This window comes from Apodemus sylvaticus, chromosome 5, assembly GCF_947179515.1.
Source record: "Apodemus sylvaticus chromosome 5, mApoSyl1.1, whole genome shotgun sequence".
NCBI classification, from domain to species: Eukaryota; Metazoa; Chordata; class Mammalia; order Rodentia; family Muridae; genus Apodemus; species Apodemus sylvaticus.
Window position 1 is genome coordinate 9,641,700 of NC_067476.1, and position 11,359 is coordinate 9,653,058.

Genomic DNA, 11,359 nt, shown 5'->3' on the forward strand with positions numbered 1-11,359 from the left:
CCTGGAAGAGGTGTAGCCCAACTGCGTCACCTTGAAGGGACCCTCCTCAGACTGCTGAGCTGCCCGCAGGCCATGCAGTTGCTCCAGATTCCCGGCCTTGTGAGCTGTCTCCCATGCTGGGGTAGGCTTTGATGAAACAGCTGTCTGAGTCACTTCTCTTCCTATGAGTAACCCCTCGGTCATATTCCTATAGATAACCACAATTAAACTCATTGATACACCAAATTGGACATGGGGGTGTCCACATATTGGTCAATGTCATGGGCTTCCTCTCTGGGGTGAGTCGAAAACATAAATTGTGTCTCCCCAGAAAAAGCTTTGCAACAACACCACAGAGGCAGAAACAGAGCCAAGTAGAAAGATGGCCTGGAGGGAGGATTAGGCCTCAGAGTATCCCTGTGACTCTGAGGACTCAGGCCACAGAGGATGGGGTGAGGTGGTGGTAGTGCCCTGCGGGAGTTTAGGAGGCACCGTATTCCCAGGGCCCAGGACCCGTGCGTGCAGCTTCTGAGTGGCCACAGCCTCTGAGTCCTAAGAGCTCTGCGGATCAGTCACCAACCAGCCCTGGGACCAGAGTGTCTCCATTGCAAGCCAAGGCCCTGCTGGGAGCTGGGTGGTATGTCTCCCTACACAGCCCTGAGCCTAAGGAGAGGAGGTGTTCCAGACAAGGCAAGCCCTCGCCTTTCTATCTCGTCGGGGCTGACTGTCTGGCCACCCAGCCATCCTTCTTCTCTGGCAGGAAAGCCATTAAGCTGCAGACAGCCCCCCCTTTCCCCCCCCTGCCCCAAGCACCGGCTGCAGCCTCAGCACTAAGAGCATTTGCACCCATTAGCAAGAAGCCCAGGCTGGCTAGTGGGGGTTAATGCACAGCCAACCCTCACCCCACTCCCTGGGGACTGCTGGCCAAAGCCCCACCCATGTGCTCTAAGAAGGGAACCTGGGGCCTCCAGGGCCCACATGGACAGATGGGGCTGCGAGCCAGGCAGCCCGCCTCTACTCTTAGGGCTGCATTCTGCGTGGGAGATGGCACCGTTTGTCACAAGCGCGAGGGCATCGGAGGGGATAGCTGTGACGGCCTGGGGGGCTGGAAGAAACTCCAGAAGCCCAGAGCCTTGTGTTATCATGGAGGAAGGAAGGCAACGCACGCATATGTGCGTGGAGGCTGGAGACTGACACGCGTGTGCTCCAAGTCGCTCTCCAGATGTGTCTCTCAGCGTGCTTGGAGCCCGGCTGGCCTGGCTGGCCCGTGAACCCCAGAGAGCGCCCACGTGCAGCTTTCTACGTGGGGGCCAGGGACTGAACTGTCTCCCAAACTCTGTTATCTTTTTGAAAATGATGATTTAGAAAGCCAGTCACCTCCGCCTGAGCCTTGGATTTTATGTAAGAAATGACTCTCGGTGAGGCAGAGGCGCAGGCTACCCAGGCGAGCAGACAGAAGACTGTTCTCGCTCAGCTCACCCTGATGGAAGAGCCCGGTGACTCGCACACGCTCTGGCAGCTGTCCCTCAGCTACCCAGAGTCCACAGAGAGGGGGATGTGAGAGCCACAGTGTGTCCTGCCCTCGTCTCCTCAGCCCTAAAAGAGAACAGTAAGGTTTTGGAAGGAGGGTTTTCCTTTTTGCCTCTGGTGAGTGCATTAGCTCAGAGTGGGTGAGAATGTAGCTCTTAAGAGGCAGGGGCAGACAGATCTCTGAGTTTGAGGCCAACCTGATCTACATAGTGACTTCCCAGATAGCCACAACTACATAGCAAGACCCTGCCCCTAAAGAAGGAAGCCAAGAAGGCACAAAAGAAAGATCGTTGGAGCTGGAGAGACTGCCCAGTGTACAAATGCTTGTTGCCTAAGCAAGAGGAGGGACTTCACAGCCCAGCACCCATGGAAAGGGCCCCTGAAAATAACTCCCAGCGCGCAGGAGGCAGAGGCAGGAACTCTGTGAGTTCCAGGCCACATTGGTCTATGTAGCCAGTTCCAGGACAGCCAGGGCTACACAGAGAAAGCCTTGAAAAAGAAACAAAAAGACAAAACAAAACAAAACACAGAAATAAAAATTACCCGCTCAGGGTCACACAGTAAAGGAGGAGGAGCAGGATGTGATCTCAGGATGGCCACCAGGGATGGGGGCTGGGCACAGTCAGGCTACGGACTGCTGTGCCAGTGCTCTTATTGACTTGCGTCCTTGACTGAAGCTTGGGTGGGGGATGAATCCTTTTCTCTCATGATTCCAGGGCCTCTGTGACACTTCCACCGTCTGGCTCTTAGGGAGCCAGGAAGCCTTCCCAGCAGTGAGGCCTCACCAGGCAAATGGTGTGTTCTGGTAGTGGTCCCCGAAGTGCTCCCCACTGCAGCTGCTTAGTTACGCCCGGAGGACACCAGCCTGGTGGAGGGCTCTGCCTGCCACAGGTGTGGAGGCCCCCCATTTCCCTGTGGCTCCTGCGGCGCTGCAGCCAGCCCATCACCCTATCTCTTGTTCCCCTGCCTCTCCACCATACTGCCCAGGCTGCCGCTCCCCTCAGAGTCTCTCCCACCTTCCCATGATCCAACATGGAGCCTGTTCAGCTTCTGACCGCAGGCATAGCATCCCTCACAGCTTACCTCTCTCTCTCTCTCTCTCTCTCTCTCTCTCTCTCTCTCTCTCTCTCTCTCTCTCTCTGTCTCTCTCTCTCTGTCTGCCCTCACAGCTTATGTAACTGAGTCCCAAATGATGAGAAACGTTGGCGTGTGAGCCTTCTAGAACCTTCCATATGCTCTCAGAAGCAGACCTATGTCTACCACACACAGCTCTGAGGACAGACTGAGAGGTTTATCTTTGGGAGTCAAAGTCTCTCTCTATAGCTCTGCCTCACCTAAAGCGAGTGGCAACCCTCTAGCCTCAGCCTGCCCAGCGCTGGGACCATGGGTACACTTCGCCAGGTTCTAACCTCCCCCTTTGCACTGTTCATACCCTTGCAAGTGTTTAGTTACCTCCACTTTGCCACTGACCCCACCCATGAGCCGGCAGCAGCAGGACCCAGATTTTCATTTTGTTTGCTTCCTCGTGAGATGACCCGGCTGTCCTGCCAGTCAGAGGAGGACCATCCTTTCTATGGACTCCACCCCAGAGTTCAGGCTGTGTCCTCCAAGTCCTGGACCCCTCACCCCATCATCATGGGGCCAATCTGCCCCTCCCCCCCAGAAAACATGGCCTCTGCTGACAGCTGGCACAGCCCCCTGCCCCACCCGCTGTCGCCTCCATGCCCTCTCACTGCTTGCAAACCCATGTGTCTGTCCCCCCCCCCCACACACACACACACATCCCCTGCCCTGGACTCTGGCTGCCACCCACAGAGGAGTCTGCAGCTTTCTCTGCAAGGTTAAAATGGAGCCCACCTGAGGAGAGCAGGGCTTAGGAATCTGCATCCATACACCCTCTCTCTCAGAGCCAGGGACTAGGCCCCAGAGGCCACAAATGCCAGGCGAGCCTGCTCAGACCTCAGCTGTCTGCCTCTTGAGCTACTGGGCTGAGCTCCTGAAGCTGCCTGTCTCTTTCCTGTCCTAGCTACTGGCTGTGGGTTTAGACCTTCGCGGAAGGTTCTCCACCCCTATGACTCAGGGTCTGTTCCGTCTGCCTGCAACAAGGCTTTTCTTGTTTGATCTCTGAGAAGGAACTCTTGTTCATCCCTCAAAACCCAACTTGGGTGTAGTGGTGGCACGCACCTTTAATTCCAGCACTCTGGAGGCAGAGGCAAGTGGATCTCTTGTGAGTTAGAGGTCAACCTGATTTACATAGCCAGCTCCAGGCCCGCCAAAATGAGTTTGTCACAAACAAACAAACAAACAAACACAAAAACAAAAAGCCTGTAACAAACCCCAAAACAAACGAAACAAAACAAAACATCCCCCGCCAAGCTCACTAGCTTGCTCTGCCTTGCTGAAATGGTTTCTTCTGATCTCAGAGGCAATTCAGCGTGAGAGGCAGGAGACTTGGCTCTGGCCAAGGCCTCCTCTTAACAAGACCTAGGACCTTTCCACTGTGGGCACAGTGGGCACTGACCTTGCTCCTCTATGGGGCTGCCTTGGGGTCGTCATGAGACAGCCCAAGTGAAGGGCTCTAGGCAGCTGCTGGACAGACCACTCTGCCTCAGAACCCCGGGACTCAGGGTGGGGCTTCTCCCGGAAGTACCAGCTTGGGGGTGGGCTCAGTTACTGTCCCTTGCTCCTGGAAATTGTCTCCGTGTGTAATCATCACTGACTGTGCCAGAGGGAAAGGGCCGCCACCTGGTGTGGAGGGGACATTAAGGTCCCCTGTGGGAGCAAGCTGGTGGGCCCCGATGCTGTTCCCCCAGAGATAGCTCAGTGCTGACAGAGCAGGGTGCCGCAAGGCAGGAGGCCAGGCCCCAGCTGCACACACAGCCCAGGCAGGATCTCTTGATGTCTGAGCTGCTCAGGAGAGGCGGAGACAGCAGTGCCTGGGAGATGGTCTCCATGGCAACCACTGCCACTCATTCCCCATCTCCTATGTAAATTAGTTACAATTTTATTAGTGTACAGAATTTCAGCAGGCCATATTCTGCCTTGGAAAGGAAAAGGGCTTGGGGGACAGAGACAAGTGTCAAGGGCTTTCTAGTCCCCCGAGGACTGCAACTCTGTGATGTGTCTGTACAGAGTGATGGCCGCATATCCTCATGTGTTTTCCAGCCAGTCACCGGAATTGGGGCCAGCCCAGCCCTGGAGAGGAAGCGGAGTCCATTTCCCCATCGCTGGCTCCTTGCCTGGGAGCCCCCACCCCGCACAGCCGAGGTCGTCGACTGACCCACTAGTGCTGGGGTCAGCGTGGGCCAAACAGCTCCTCGCTTTCTCCTCTCTCTGCAGATCGAGGGGTCAAAGTTCACAGGGCACTAGTGCTCACCAGCAGACAGGTGAGGGCTCACAGGCTTTGGGCTTCTAGATTCACCCCAGGTCCCCGGCTACAAGACTCCTGCACGGGGGCACATCCAACCTTGCAGCTGCAGGCAGATGTATGTGGCGGTGACACTGAAGTCGTGGCTTCGAGGTTCCCAAGGCTTTCAGTCATGCCTACAACACACGTGACACATTTTTTTCCCCAAAGAGAGAAGAAAGGTACAGAGTCGCCTTTTTCCTGAGGCTGTCGTTAAAATTAGTTGCACCTCCTATGGCTCGGGCCACTCTGCGGCCCCTGGTTCTTCCCTGCAGTGTTCGCAAGATGCCTGTCAACAGCCACACCAGTGCCCGGGAAGGGGCAGTGTGGCACGGCACCCCAAGGGTGAATCGAGGTCAGGACAGGCCTCCCAGGTGTGGTCCCCAAGCCAAAAACAGGGAAGAGGCCGCCCGGCTGAGGGAATTGCTCGATAGAAACCCGGCTGGCTGCCAGCACAGACTCCTGGGGGAGGGGCAGGAGGACAGAGTGGAGATGGATGGGAGGGGGAGGGGAGGCGGTTGGTTGAAGGAGAGAAGGATAAATGGAGGAGAGAGGAGAGGAGAGTGGGAAAGATAGAGGAGGGGGAGGAGTGGTGGGAGTGGTGAGGAGGAGGGGTGGGAGTGGTGAGGAGGGAGTGGTGAGGAGGAGTAGTGGGGAGTGGTGAGGAGGAGTGGTGGGAGTGGTGGGGAGGAGTGGTGGGAGTGGTGAGGAGGAGTGGTGGGAGTGGTGAGGAGGAGTGGTGGGAGTGGTGAGGAGGAGTGGTGGGAGTGGGTGGGGAGGGAGTGGTGGGAGTGGTGAGGAGGAGTGGTGGGAGTGGTGAGGAGGAGGGGTGGGAGTGGTGAGGAGGAGTGGTGAGGAGGAGTAGTGGGAGTGGTGAGGAGGAGTGGTGGGAGTGGTGGGGAGGAGTGGTGGGAATGGTGAGGAGGAGTGGTGGGAGTGGTGGGGAGGAGTGGGTGGGAGTGGTGAGGAGGAGTGGTGGGAGTGGTGGGGAGGAGTGGTGGGAGTGGTGAGGAGGAGTGGTGGGAGTGGTGAGGAGGAGGGGGTGGGAGTGGTGAGGAGGAGTGGTGAGGAGGAGGAGTGGGAGTGGTGAGGAGGAGTGGTGGGAGTGGTGGGGAGGAGTGGTGGGAATGGTGAGGAGGAGTGGTGGGAGTGGTGGGGAGGAGTGGTGGGAGTGGTGAGGAGGAGTGGTGGGAGTGGTGAGGAGGAGTGGTGGGAGTGGTGAGGAGGAGGGGTGGGAGTGGTGAGGAGGAGTGGTGAGGAGGAGTAGTGGGAGTGGTGAGGAAGAGTGGTGGGAGTGGTGAGGAGGAGGGGTGGCAGTGATGAGGAGGAGGGGTGGGAGTGGTGAGGAGGAGTGGTGGGAGTAGTGGTGAGGAAGAGGGGTGGGAGTGGTGGGGAGGAGTGGTGGGAGTGGTGAGGGAGGAGTGGTGGGAATGGTGGGGAGGAGTGGTGGGAGTGGTGAGGAGGAGTGGTGGGAGTGGTGGGGAGGAGGGGTGGCAGTGGTGGGAAGGAGAGGTGGCAGTGATGGGGAGGAGGGGTGGGAGTGGTGGGGAGGAAGGGTGGGAGTGGTGGGGAGGAGGGGTGGGAGTGGTGGGGAGGAAGGGTGGGAGTGGTGGGGAGGAGGGGTTGGCAGTGATGGGGAGGAGGGGGTGGGAGTGGTGGGAAGGAGGGATGGGAGTGGTGGGGGAGGAGGGGTGGGAGTGGTGGGGAGGAAGGGTGGGAGTGGTGGGGAGGAGGGGTGGCAGTGATGGGGAGGAGGGGTGGGAGTGGTGGGAAGGAGGGGTGGGAGTGGTGGGGAGGAAGGGTGGGAGTGGTGGGGAGGAGGGGTGGCAGTGATGGGGAGGAGGGGTGGGAGTGGTGGGGAGGAAGGGTGGGAGTGGTGGGGAGGAGGGGTGGGCAGTGATGGGGGAGGAGGGGTGGGAGTGGTGGGAAGGAGGGGTGGGAGTGGTGGGGAGGAGGGGTGGGAGTGGTGGGGGAGGAGGGGTGGGAGTGGTGGGGAGGAGGGGTGGGAGTGAGTGGTTGGGGGAGGAAGGGTGGGAGTGGTGGGGAGGAGGGGTGGGAGTGGTGGGGAGGAGGGGTGGGAGTGGTGGGGAGGAAGGGTGGGAGTGATGGGGGAGGAGGGGTGGGAGTGGTGGGGAGGATGGGTGGGAGTGGTGGGGAGGAAGGGTGGGAGTGGTGGGGAGGAGGGGTGGGAGTGGTGGGAAGGAGGGGTGGGAGTGGTGGGGAGGAGGGGGGTGGGAGTGGTGGGGAGGAGGGGTGGGAGTGGGTGGGGAGGAGGGGTGGGAGTGGTGGGAGGAGGAGGGGTGGGAGTGGTGGGGAGGAAGGGTGGGAGTGATGGGGAGGAGGGGTGGGAGTGGTGGGGAGGAAGGGTGGGAGTGGTGGGGAGGAGGGGTGGCAGTGATGGGGAGGAGGGGTGGGAGTGGTGGGAAGGAGGGGTGGGAGTGGTGGGGAGGGAGGGGTGGGAGTGGTGGGGAGGAAGGGTGGGAGTGGTGGGGAGGAGGGGTGGGCAGTGGTGGGGAGGAAGGTAGAACTTGGTGGGTGGAACTGTAGACAGAAGGGCTAGGCCAAGGAATGGGTGGGAAGATGGAGGGAGGGTTGGAGAAGTCAGGAGGCGGGCAGAGCGGACGCAGGAATGGGTAGAGGGTGGCTGGAAGACTGTCACTGTGACCAGGCTTGCGTGCTGTGGCTGTGGCTGTGGCTGTGGCTGTGGCTGTGGCTGTGGCTGTGGGTACAGAGCTCCGACTCCAGCTTTGCATTAAATCCTTGCACTTTGCCAAAGCATCAGAGTCTGCTGAGCCTCAGCTCTCTTGTATGGAAAATGGAGAACAGGTAATGGCTGTAGCCTCTATAACACCCTTAAAATACCCAGGCCAGCCTGTGCACACAGTAGGGGCTTAATACATGTTTACTCTTACGGGGACACACAGAGAGCACACTCTGGGTCTTCTCTTGGAGCTCTGAGTCAGCTGGCGGGGTGGCCGGTTCCAACTCGGGTCCAAGGAGGGTGGCAAGGGCAGGAGCGGGTGGCATTTTCCATGTGGGGCTCTGGCTAGGGCCTCAGGTGGGCAGCTTTTGATGGCAGGCCTGGAGGAAGAGGGAGCTCAGGGAAGAGCACGCCTTGGGGGACTGGAGTCCAGGGAGAGGAGGATGGACAGCCCCGGGCCTGGCCCTGACGACTGCAGAGGACACACAGAAAGTGCGGAAGAGGGAGAGATGCAGAGTGTGGAGCTGAGGCGGGAGCACTTCAGATCAGACCTGTCTCCGCTCACACTGGACTCGGCGTCCCCATGGGAAGGCTGTTTTCCAGTTGTGCTCCCACCTCCAGGTCTGGCGTGAGTTGGAGTGGGCCCCAGGAGAGGAGATGAGGAGATGTCTCCTCGTGGGCCTGTGGTGCTAGCCTCTCTCAGAGGATGGGGCACCCACTGCTGGGGGGCAGGGTGGGTCTCAGGCTATCGGGCACACGGAGGTGCTGGCCTCTCTCCTCTCAGGGCCTCATGTCTGTGTGTGCGTGCAGCCACCAGTCTGTGACCTGAGGGTGGCTGGTGGCTAAACAGCCCCTTGGTCAAATGGCCTAAGGCTCCACAGTGGTGGGGTAGAAAGCCAGACCCTTCCAGTGCTCAGTCCCAGCTCTAGGAAGGAAGGGAAGGGGCTCCCTGGATTCATGGGACTTCATTTTTCAGTCTAGGGCCATCTGTGAGGGAGGCCAGGCCACCTGCAGCTCTCCTCGAATAGACAGGAAGGCCACACAGCCATGGAGGTTCTGTGTCCTAACCCTCCAGCTGCTGTGTTTTGTAGCCCGAAGGCCTAGCCTCCTGACAGACAGGGGAGGGTGGGCGGTGGGCCCGCCCACCCTGTTCCGTGGTGTGTCTTACTAATTATGCCACACACCGGAAAACTTAATTAAATCGATGCTTGGTGTGTAATTTCCACTAGTTTGGAAGTCAGGGGAAATCAAACAAACATCCACATGGCCCTGGCAGCCACAGCACCTCACTGAACACCACAGGCCTGGCTCTGGACCTGTCCTGAGGGGCAGTAGGGAGAGCTCTGCTCTTGTGCTCTCAGAAACTATTATACATGTGCAGAGATATCCAGCCCCAACCCCATCCATACACATGCCCACACACATCTACTCCCATGTATATATACACAAATCCATTCACATACACACACACACATACACACACACACATCTACTCCCACGTCCAGTCACAAACACACACATACACATACATACATATACCCACACACATACATACACACATATACCACATACATTCATATACCTACACCCACACATACACCACCACATACACCCAATATTCACAGCATATACATCACATAATACACATATACTCAGCACGCACACATTCACATATACCCCATGCATACACATACACTCACATACATATTTACACATAACATAAACACACCAAGTGTCCCACAGAAACACACAATTGTGCCAGTAAGACGTGTCAGGAGAAGCTGGGGCCTTGGAGGTTACATGGGACAATAGGATGCTGGCTCTGTCCTCAGTCCCTCCAGGGGCCCTGGCCCCGCCCCACTCCTGCTGGGGCCACCCACTCTGCTCCGCGTGTGAGGTAACTTCAGCAGTGGTGTGTCTGGGAAGGAAACAGAAAAAAAGCAGGACTGTGGAGGAACCCAGTGGGTCCAATGATCCCCCAGTACCCCTCTGGGGTCTAAGTGGGCACAAATCAAGGTAGCCAGGGACAGGGAGGGTGAGGTGTAGACAGAGCTCGCCAGTGAGTGACCTTTCATTCTGATGGGGAAGCTGGGGCCTACATTGTGAAGTCAGTGGCCAAGACCCTGACAGCCTTGCCCACAGGATTTGAAAAGAGGTTTCTCTGCCATAGATGATACCTCAAGAAGGTGGAAGCCAGACAGTACCAGGGTGTGTGGAGCAGCTCCAAAAGGCAGCTGAGCGTACCCCAGCAAGGGGACACCCAGATAGTGTGACAGTGTTCCAATCTCACCTGCCTGCCCACTCACCCACAATGCCCCCTCTTCCTGCAGGCCATAGAAGGTTCCAGGCAACCACTGAGGACCTGCAATGGAAACTCTGGGTGAAGGAAATACTAGATTGCTTGTGGAGAGGTTATGTAGTTTGGCCAGGGTCATATGCTCTGGAAGGCCTGGCTGCCTGTCACTCTGGAGACACAGCACTGGAGGTGTGTCTGGACCCATCTGCCTCTTCTGGGAGGCAGAGGAGGTCACAAGCCACTCCCAAGCCAATGGGAGGGGTTCTTCCACATACCTGGGTGCTGCTGCTTCAGTGCTCCTTGCTACCTCTTGCCCAGCCCGGCTGATAAGACACCTTTCCCCAGACACCTGCCCAGCCTGGGTCAGTGGCTGCAGGCCTGGGATCCTGCTTGATGGAGACTGAGCTGTAACTCAGCCCTGGTTCCCCTCTGAGAAATCACGCTTCTGGGTCCTGCTCACCATTTAGATTTTACATCCAAACTATCTCGTTTGTGAAGCATCCCTGGCCCTGTCCATCATCCTGATGAGACCACAAGGGACAGGGCCCTTGCCGTGAGCCCCTCCTTTGTCCGGGGCCACTGCAGGCCCAGGAAGAGGCTCAGAGGGGATCATCCCATGACTTGAATCTATTCAGGACAATTTGGCTCTCTGCCACACGTCAAGGACTAGGCAGGGACTCTTGATATAGCTCTGTGGAACCCAAGGTCACCCTTAGGTGAGTGTGGGTGATGCCCTTGGTGTGCCTGGCAAGAGAGCCATCCTGGGACCCCTGCCTTGCTGGTTCTCCAGCATCTGGGGAGCACCTGATGAATGATCCTCAAAATATTTGTGTCCCAGAAATTCCCTCCTCATGTCTATCTTTCTTTCAGTCCCACCCCCACCCTCACCCCCCTCTCTTTCTCCCTCTCCCTCTCCCTCTCCCTCTCTCCCTCTCTGCCTCCCTCCCTTCTGCCCCTCCCCTCCCCGCCCTCTCCTCCAAGCTTTGGGCCCTGCCCTTCATCTGGCTCCAGCTCTCTCTGAGATTTCTCCTCTGCTCGGTCCTCTTCTGCTCTTCCCTCTCTGCCTCACCCTGTCCCGGGGAGGGGCTGGCGGCCCATGATTTGCAGTTCCCAGGGCGGTCGTCTCCGAGGCTGCACATCTGGATCCTTAGGATGCTCTGGAAATCAAGAGGCTGCCTGAGCGGGCGAAGTGCCCCCTCCCCCTCCCCCTCCCCGCCCCCTCCTTCCCACCCCAAGCCGGTATTTTTAGCTCAGCACAGCATCAGTGTGCAGGGCCGGTGAAGCCTGGATGAGGTTTTATCTGTTGTGACAGCCCCAAGGGCAGTGGCAGAGAGGCTTTCTGCTTCTTGAGTTGGGGTGCTCCTCCCTTGGCGGAGCCTCAGAGGCAGGGCTGGTCTCAGCTGCAGGGGCCAGCTGTCTCTGTCCGGGCCGCTGGACCTTGTCCCCT

The 11,359-nt window shown here is 58.2% G+C and overlaps 1 long non-coding RNA gene across 6 annotated transcripts; it reads right to left on the reverse strand.

The window, feature by feature from the left end:
* Positions 1 to 4,497: 4,497 nt before the first annotated feature.
* LOC127685188 (uncharacterized) lies at positions 4,498 to 11,092 on the reverse strand. Of its 6 annotated transcripts, none has more exons than XR_007977805.1 (4): positions 10,982 to 11,092; positions 9,923 to 9,978; positions 7,828 to 9,534; positions 4,498 to 5,052 (listed from the first exon to the last, which is right to left on the reverse strand). It is a non-coding gene; the product is annotated as an uncharacterized LOC127685188 (long non-coding RNA). The 6 variants fall into 6 exon arrangements; XR_007977804.1 differs by lacking the exon at positions 10,982 to 11,092 and adding an exon at positions 10,188 to 10,751; XR_007977801.1 differs by lacking the exon at positions 10,982 to 11,092 and having other exon boundaries at positions 7,828 to 7,996; positions 8,168 to 9,534; positions 9,923 to 10,751.
* Positions 11,093 to 11,359: the final 267 nt, after the last annotated feature.